Consider the following 9,177-nt stretch of genomic DNA (forward strand, 5'->3'; position numbering starts at 1 on the left):
GTAGTATAGTCTGAAGTCAGGGAGCCTGATTCCTCCAGCTCCATTTTTCTTTCTCAATATTGCTTTGGCTACTCAGGGTCTTTTGTGTTTCCATACAATTTGTGAAATTTTTTGTTGTAGTTCTGTGAAAAATGCCATTGGTAGTTTGATAGGGATTGCATTGAATCTGTAGATTGCTTTGGGTAGTAGAGTCATTTTCACAATGTTGATTCTTTTGATCCAAAAACATGTTATTTTTCTCCATCTGTTGGTATCATCTTTAATTTCTTTCATCAGTGTCTTATAGTTTTCTGCATACAGGTCTTTTCTCTCCTTTGGTAGGTTTATTCCTAGGTATTTTATTCTTTTTGTTGCAATGGTAAATGAGAGTGTTTCCTTAATTTCTCTTTCAGATTTTTCACCATTAGTGTATAGGAATGCAAGAGATTTCTGTGCATTAATTTTGTATCATGCTACTCTACCAAATTCAATGATTAGCTCCAGTAGTTTTCTGGTAGCATCTTTAGGATTCTCTCTGTATAGTATCATGTCACCTGCAAACAGTGGCAGCTTTACTTCTTTTCCAATTTGGATTCCTTTTACTTCCTTTTCTTCTCTGATTGCTGTGGCTAAAACTTCCAAAACTATGTTGAGTAATAATGGTGAGAGTGGGCAACCTTGTGTTGTTCCTGATCTTAGAGGAAATGGTTTCAGTTTTCCACCATTGAGAACATTGTTGGCTGTGGGTTTGTCATATATGGCCTTTATTATGCTGAGGTAAGTTCCCTTTATGCCTACTTTCTGAAGGGTTTTTATCATAAATGGTGTTGAATTTTGTCGAAAGCTTTCTCTGCATCTATTGAGATGATCATATGGTTTTTCTCCTTCAGTTTGTTAATATGGAGTATCACATTCATTGATGTGTGTATATTGAAGAATCCTTGCATTCTTGGGATAAACCCCACTTGATCATAGTGTATCATCCTTTTAATGCGCTGCTGGATTCTGTTTGCTAGTATTTTGTTGAGGATTTTTGCATCTATGTTCATCAGTGATATTGGTCTGTAATTTTCTTTTTTTGTGACATCTTTGTCTGGCTTTGGTATCAGGGTGATGGTGGCCTCGTAGAATGAGTTTGGGAGTGTTCCTCCCTCTGCTATATTTTGGAAGAGTTTAAGAAAGATAGGTGTTAGCTCTTCTCTAAATGTTTGATGGAATTCGCCTGTGAAGCCATCTGGTCCTGGGCTTTTGTTTGTTGGAAGATTTTTAATCACAGTTTCAATTTCAGTGCTTGTGATTGGTCTGTTCATATTTTCTATTGCTTCCTGGTTCAGTCTCAGAACGTTGTGCATTTCTAAGAATTTGTCCATTTCTTCCAGGTTGTCCATTTTATTGGCAGAGAGTTGCTTGTAGTAATCTCTCATGATCCTTTGTATCTCTGTAATGTTGGTTGTTACTTCTCCTTTTTCATTTCTAATTCTATTGATTTGAGTCTTCTCCCTTTTTTCTTGATGAGTCTGCCTAATGGTTTATCAATTTTGTTTATCTTCTCAAAGAACCAGCTTTTATTTTTATTGATCTTTGCTATCATTTCCTTCATTTCTTTTTCATTTATTTCTGATCTGATCTTTATGATTTCTCTCCTTCTGCTAACTTTGGGGTTTTTTTGTTCTTCTGTCTCTAATTGCTTTAGGTGTAAGGTTAGGTTGTTTATTTCAGATGTTTCTTGTTTCTTGAGGTAGGATTGTATTGCTATAAACTTTCCTCTTAGAACTGCTTTTGCTGCATCCCATAGGTTTTGGATCATCCTGTTTTCGTTGTCATTTGTGTCTAGGTATTTTTTTGATTTCCTCTTTGATTTCTTCAGTGATCTCTTATTTAGTATTGTATTGTTTAGCCTCCTTGTGTTTGTAAGATTTTTTTCCTGTAATTGATATTTACTCTCATAGCATTGTGGTTGGAAAAGATACTTGATATGATTTCAATTTTCTTAAATTTACCAAGGCTTGCTTGATTTGTGACCCAAGATATGATCTATCCTGGAGAATGTTCCATGAGCACTTGAGAAGAAAGTGTATTCTGTTGTTTTTGGATGGAATGTCCTATAAATATCAATTACATCCATCTTGTTTAATGTATCATTTAAAGCTTGTGTTTCCTTATTTATTTTCATTTTGGATGATGTGTCCATTGGTGAATGTGGGGTGTTAAAGTCCCCTACTATGAATGTGTTACTGTCAATTTCCCCTTTTATGGCTGTTAGTATTTGCCTTATGTATTGAGGTGCACCTATGTTGGGTGCATAAATATTTATAATTGTTATATCTTCTTCCTGGATTGATCCTTTGATCATTATGTAGTGTCTTTCTTTGTCTCTTCTAGTAGTCTTTATTTTAAAGTCTATTTTGTCTGATATGAGAATTGCTACTCCAGCTTTCTTTTGATTTCCATTTGCATGGAATATCTTTTTCCATCCCCTCACTTTCAGTCTGTGTGTCCCTAGATCTGAAGTAGGTCTCTTGTAGATGGCACATATACAGGTCTTGTTTTTGTATCCATTCAGCCAGTCTATGTCTTTTGGTTGGAGCATTTAATCCATTTACATTCAAGATAGTTATCGATATATATGTTCCTATTACCATTTTCTTAATTGTTTTGGGTTTGTTATGTAGGTCTTTTCCTTCTCTTGTGTTTCCTGCCTAGAGAAATTCCTTTAGCATTTGTTATAGAGCTGGTTTGGTGGTGCTGAATTCTCTTAGATTTTGCTTGTCTGTAAAGGTTTTAATTTCTCTGTCAAATCTGAATGAGATCCTTGCTGGGTAGAGTAACCTTGGTTGTAGGTTTTTCCCTTTCATCACTTTAAGTATGTCCCGCCACACCCTTCTGGCTTGCAGAGTTTCTGCTGAAAGATCAGCTGTTAACCTTATGGGGATTCCCTTATGTGTTATTTGTTGTTTTTCCCTTGCTGCTTTTAATATTTGTTCTTTGTATTTAATTTTTGATAGTTTGATTAATATGCGTCTTGGCATGTTTCTCCTTGGGTTTATCCTGTATGGGACTCTCTGTGCTTCCTGGACTTGATTGACTATTTCCTTCCCCATATTAAGGAAGTTTTCAACTATAATCTCTTCAAATATTTTCTCAGTCCTTTTCTTTTTCTCTTCTTCTTCTGGGACCCCTATAATTCAAATGTTGGTGCATTTATTGTTGTCCCAGAGGTCTTGGAGACTGTCCTCAATTCTTTTCATTCTTTATTCTGCTCTGCAGTAGTTATTTCCACTATTTTATCTTCCAGGTCACGTATCCATTCTTCTGCCTCAGTTATTCTGCTATTGATTCCTTCTAGAGAATTTTTAATTTCATTATTATGTTGTTCATCATTGTTTGTTTGCTCTTTAGCTCTTCTGGTTCCTTGTTAAATGTTTCTTGTATTTTCTCCCTTCTATCTCCAAGACTTTAGATCATCTTTACTATCATTACTCTGAATTCTTTTTTAGGTAGACTGCCTACTTCCTCTTCATTTGTTTGGTCTGGTCGGTTTTTTTTATCTTGCTCCTTCATCTGCCCTGTGTTTCTCTGTCTTCTCATTTTGCTTAACTTACTGCAGTTGGGGGTCTCCTTTTTACAGGCTGCAGTTTCATAGTTCCCATTGTTTTTGGTATCTGCCCCCAGTGGCTAAGATTGGTTCAGTGGGTTGTGTAGGCTTCCTGTTGGAGGGGACTGGTGCCTGTGTTCTGGTGGATGAGGTTGGATCTTGTCTTTCTGGTGGGCAGGACCATGTCCGGTGGTGTGTTTTGGGGTGTCTGTGACCTTATTATGATTTTAGGCAGCCTCTGCTGATGGGTGGGGCTGTGTTTCTGTCTTGCTAGTTGTTTGGCATATGTTGTCCAGCACTGTAGCTTGCTGGTCATTGAGTGGAGTTGGGTCTTAGTGTTGAGATGGAGATCTCTGGGAGAGCTTTCACCGTTTGATATTACGTGGAGCTGGGAGGTCTCTGGTGGACCAGTGTCTTGAACTCGGCTCTCCCACCTCAGAGGCACAGGCCTGACACCCAGCCGGAGCATCAAGACCCTGTTAGCCACACAGCTCAGAAGAAAAGGGAGAAGAAAAGAAAAAGTGAGAGAGAGAGAGGGAGGGAGGCAGGGAGGAAGAAAAAATATAATAAAGTTATTAAAATAAAAAATTTTTTAATTATTAAAAATTAAAAAGTAATTAAGAAGAGAAAGAAAGAAGAGAACAACCAAACCAAAAATCAAATCCACCAATGATAACAAGTGCTAAAAACTATACAAAAAAAAAAAAGACAGAACCCTAGGACAAATGGTAAAAGCAAAGCTATACAGACAAAATCACACAAAGAAGCAAACACATACACACTCACAAAAAGAGAAAAAGGAAATATATATATATATATATATATATATAAAGAAAGGAAGAGAGCAACCAAATCAATAAACAAATCTATCAATGATAATAAACTCTAAATACTAAACTAAGATAAACATAAAACCAGAAACAAATTAGATGCAGAACGCAAACCCCAAGTCTACAGTTGCTCCCAAAGTCCACCTCGTCAATTTGGGATGATTTGTTTTCTGTTCATGTATTCCACAGATGCAGGGTACATCACGTTGATTGTGGAGATTTAATCCGCTGCTCCTGAGGCTGCTGGGAGAAATTTCCCTTTATGTGGAGATTTAATCCGCTGCTCCTGAGGCTGCTGGGAGAAATTTCCCTTTATCTTCTTTGTTCGCACAGCTCCCGGGATTCAGCTTTGGATTTGGCCCTGCCTCTGCGTGTAGGTCGCTGGAGGGCGTCTGTTCTTCGCTCAGAGAGGACGCGGTTAAAGGAGCAGCTGATTCAGGGGCTCTGGCTCACTCAGGCCAGGGGGAGGGAGGGGTACGGAGGCGGGGCGAGCCTGTGGCGACAGAGGCTGGCATGACGTTGCACCAGCCTGAGGCGCGCTGTGCGTTCTCCCGGGTAAGTTGTCCCTGGACCATGGGACCCTGGCAGTGGCGGGCTGCACAGGCTCCCTGGAGGGGAGGTGTGGAGAGTGACCTGCGCTCGCACACAGGCTTCTTGGTGGCGGCAGCAGCAGCCCCAGCATCCCACACTCGTCTCTGGGGTCCACGCTGTTAGCCGCGCGGCTCGAGCCCGTCTCTGGAGCTCCTTTAAGTGGCGCTCTGAATCCTCTCTCCTCATGCACCCCGAAACAATGGTCTCTTGCCTCTTAGGCAGGTCCAGACCTTTTCCCAGACTCCCTCCTGGCTAGCTGTGGCACACTAACCCCCTTCAGGCTGTGTTCACGACGCCAACCCCAGTCTTCTCCCTGGGATGTGACCTCCGAAGGCCGAGCCTCAGCTCCTAGCCACGCCCACCCCGGCGGGTGAGCAGACAAGCCTCTCGGGCTGGTGAGTGCTGGTCGGCATTGATCCTCTGTGCGGGAATCTCTCCGCTTTGCCCTCCACACCCCTGCTGCTGCGCTCTCCTCCGTGGCTCTGAAGCTTCCCCTCTGCCACCCGCGTCTCCGCCAGTGAAGGCCCTTCCTATTGTGTGGAAAATTTTTCTCCTTCACAGCTCCCTCCCAGAGGTGCAGGTCCCGTCCCTATTCTTTTGTCTCTGTTTTTTCTTTTTTCTTTGCCCTACACAGGTATGTGGGGAGTTTCTTGCCTTTTGGGAGGTCTGAGGTCTTCTGCCAGCGTTCAGTAGGTGTTCTGTAGGAGTTGTTCCACGTGTAGATGTGTTTCTGATGTATCTGTGGGGAGGAAGGTGATCTCCACATCTTACTCCTCCACCATCTTGAAGTCCCCTCTCAAGTTCTGTAATTCTTTGTAGTTTTGTGGAGTGTTTTTAAGGATGCAAGAAACTATTTACAATAGCCAAGACATGGAAGCAACCTGAGTATCCATAAACAGATGAATGGATAAAGAAGATGTGGTATGTATATTCCACGGAATACTAGTCAGCCATAAAAAAGAATGAAATATTGCCATTTGCAGCAACGCTGATAGACCTAGAGGTTATCATACTAAGTGAAGTAAGTCAGACAGAGAAAGACAAATATCATATGATACCACTTATGTGTGGAATCTAGAAAATAATACAAATGAATTTATTTACAAAACAGAAACGGACTCACAGACATAGAAAACAAACTTATGGTTACCAAAGGGGAAAGGCAGGGAGGGATAAATTAAGAGTATGGGATTAACAGATACACACTACTATGTATAAAATAAACAACCAGGATTTACTGTATAGCATGGAGAACTATATTCAATATCTTGTAATAACCTATAGTGGAAAAGAATACATATATATATATATATATATATATATACACACATATATACATAACTGAATCACTTTGCTGTATACCTGAAACTAACACAGTATTGTAAATCAACTATACTTCAATTTAAAAGAAAAAAATAATTTTAAAAACGCAAGAAATCTAAGGCACTACTATCTATTTTTATTTTTAATAACTGTGATTAACAGCTTAACGGTAATTATTTTATGTAGCACTGTACTGTTTGTAAAAGAACTGCAATTAGTTTAGTCAACAAGTATGAAATGCATTATATTAGATGTTGAGAACACAGTGGTGAAATGTCTTTCCTGTCCTCAAATGGAGTGATGTTTGCACAGGTTGTGGGGGCAAAGGGAGAACAAAGTCAAGGCAAGGTTTCCTGAAGGATGGGAGACTTGAGGTGACTCAAAGGACCCACCAAGTGGAAAGTTAAAGGAGGGTGTTCTCGGAGGGGAGAGCTGTATGTGCAGCTCCAGGAACTAGAATAACTAAGGAAGGCAGGGCAGATATCCCCTTGGGAAAGGTGAAGAGCGTGAGATTCAGAATCTAGTAAGGGTGAGGTTCAAACTAGAATCCAGGTCTTTTGTCTCCTCTCTCCCTACTTTTTCCAATATGTCACATGTAACTTGGGGTGACTTAGTTAATCCCCAAATGACAAATCCAACCACATTAGTAATCATTTCCCAAATGATGACTCACTTCAAGCAATAACTAAACCCAAGTCCTTTGGTAGAAGGTCCCTTGGAGAGCTATTTATGGAGGGATTTAACCTAATGAGGATAGTGATTTCTCTAATGTTTCACTGCCTGCTTCAGGTTTTGCTATACTGGTGCTTTTGAGTACACATCCTCATTTGCACTTTTGAATCATTTCCATCTTAATATGGATATTTCTCCCAGGCGAGCCCTCAGATCAGCAGAACAGGAATATTCTCTGCCAGCCGCTTTGCTGATGTCAGAAGCCACAGTGCAATTTCTTCAGGTGCAGCTCCTTCTGGCCACATTTTGGAGCCTGGATATGACAGAAAGGACCGAGGAGCAGGGAATGCCTCTGAGGATGGGAAAGGCCCTTCTGACAAAGGACACTTGACTGACCTGTTGCCTTTGCTGTGCTGATGCTGTCCTCGGGGACTCAGAGCATTTCCATTACCTGGAGACTGTGTGTCAGAATCGGCCTTCCTTTTTTTGTTGTTGATTTTTTGGAGGTGTAATTGATATATAACATGATACTAGTTTCAGGTGTGCAGCACAATGATTTGAAATTTGTATATATTGCAAAATGATCGCCACATTAATCTAATTAACGTCTGTCATCTTATTTACAAAAATGGAAACAGTATGGACGTTCCTCAAATAATTAAAAATAGAACTTCCGTGTGATCCAAGAATTCCACTTCTGGGTATTTATCAGAAGAAAATGAAAACACTAATTCAGAAAGATATATGTCCCCACCTATGTTGTATATTGTAAATATGCAGCATTATTTACAATAACCAAAATATGAAAACAACCTAAGTGTTCATCAATAGGTGAATGGATAAAGAAGATGTGATTACACACACACACACACGCACACACACACACACTGGAATACTACTCAGCCATAAAAAAGAAGAAAATCTTGCTGTTTGCAATGACTTGGATGGACCTTGACGGCATTATGCTAAGTGAAATAAGTCAGAGAAAAATACCATATGATCATTTATACGTAGAATCTAAAAAACAAAACCAAACAAACCTAAGCTCATAGACACAGAGAACAGATTGGTGGTTGTCAGAGGCAGGGGTTGGTGGATTGTGGGTGAAAGGGTAAAGGGGGTCAAAAGGTACAAACTTGCAGTTATCAAATAAATAAGACATGGGATGTAATGTACAGCATAGTGACTATAGTTAATACTGTAATGCATATTTGAAAGCTGCTGAAAGAGGAGATCTTAAAAGTTCTCATCACAAGAAAAAAAACTTTTTTGTAACGACGTATGGTGACAGACAAACTTTATTGCTTAACCCTGCCCTAGCTCTTGGTTGTCTCTCAAACCTTTGTGCTTGTCCAAGCAGCCTATTTTATTTTTAATAGCTCCTAGTAGCTGAGGGTGTGCTGACACCTGTCAGTGTCCCAGAGGAGAGGATTTCAAACAACACCTAGATTAAGGCTGATTGGAAACCAGACTCTCAGGCAGCAGCAATGATGATACACTAATAGGCCTCTTTCACAAAAAGGCTGAATTCCTGGGTCTGTTGGCCGTGAGGGTGGGAGGTATTTCAGATTCAGGGAAGCTGGGCCAAGGCAGAGGGAAAACACAAAGATGGCGTCCACTGGCCTCTGTTCCCTGAGCCGGTCCTTGAAGTGTGCCTGCCCCTCAGACCACAGCTGCTGGACAAGCAAATAGGCCTCTTTCAACAGAAAGACAGGGTAAGTTTCAATCTGCTGTCTGTGCTGCCTGGGGGTGGATGTCTGCCAACAACTGTTTCTCTGATTGTTACAATTCCGTGGGCCCAGGGAACTCAAGGCCCCCCAGCCTCCAGAGCCAGGCAATGGAGGGGCGTCCTCTGGGCTACAGATTTAAAAACTGGGTCACCAGATGTAAAACCCGGGGCACCGGGTGAGTGTAGCAGCTCCCCTCCAGGAGATCCCAGCTCTGGAAGGCAGCAGGGGAGGAAAGATGGCGCCCAGCTGGAGCCAGGTGGTGGGGAGGTGCAAGGATGGTGCCCACTGAAAAAAATTTTTTGATTTTTTTAAAGATAAAGGAGATTAAAAAAGAAGAAGAAAAAGAAAAAGATAGTGCCTGCTGGCTTTAGCAAGGCAGAAGGAACACAGAAGGAAACCACAGGCCTCCGTCCGGGCCAGCAGGCCAGGACCTCTCAGTCCAATGCTTCAAAATTAG

Source organism: Mesoplodon densirostris, chromosome 7 (genome assembly GCF_025265405.1).
Source record: "Mesoplodon densirostris isolate mMesDen1 chromosome 7, mMesDen1 primary haplotype, whole genome shotgun sequence".
NCBI classification, from domain to species: domain Eukaryota; kingdom Metazoa; phylum Chordata; class Mammalia; order Artiodactyla; family Ziphiidae; genus Mesoplodon; species Mesoplodon densirostris.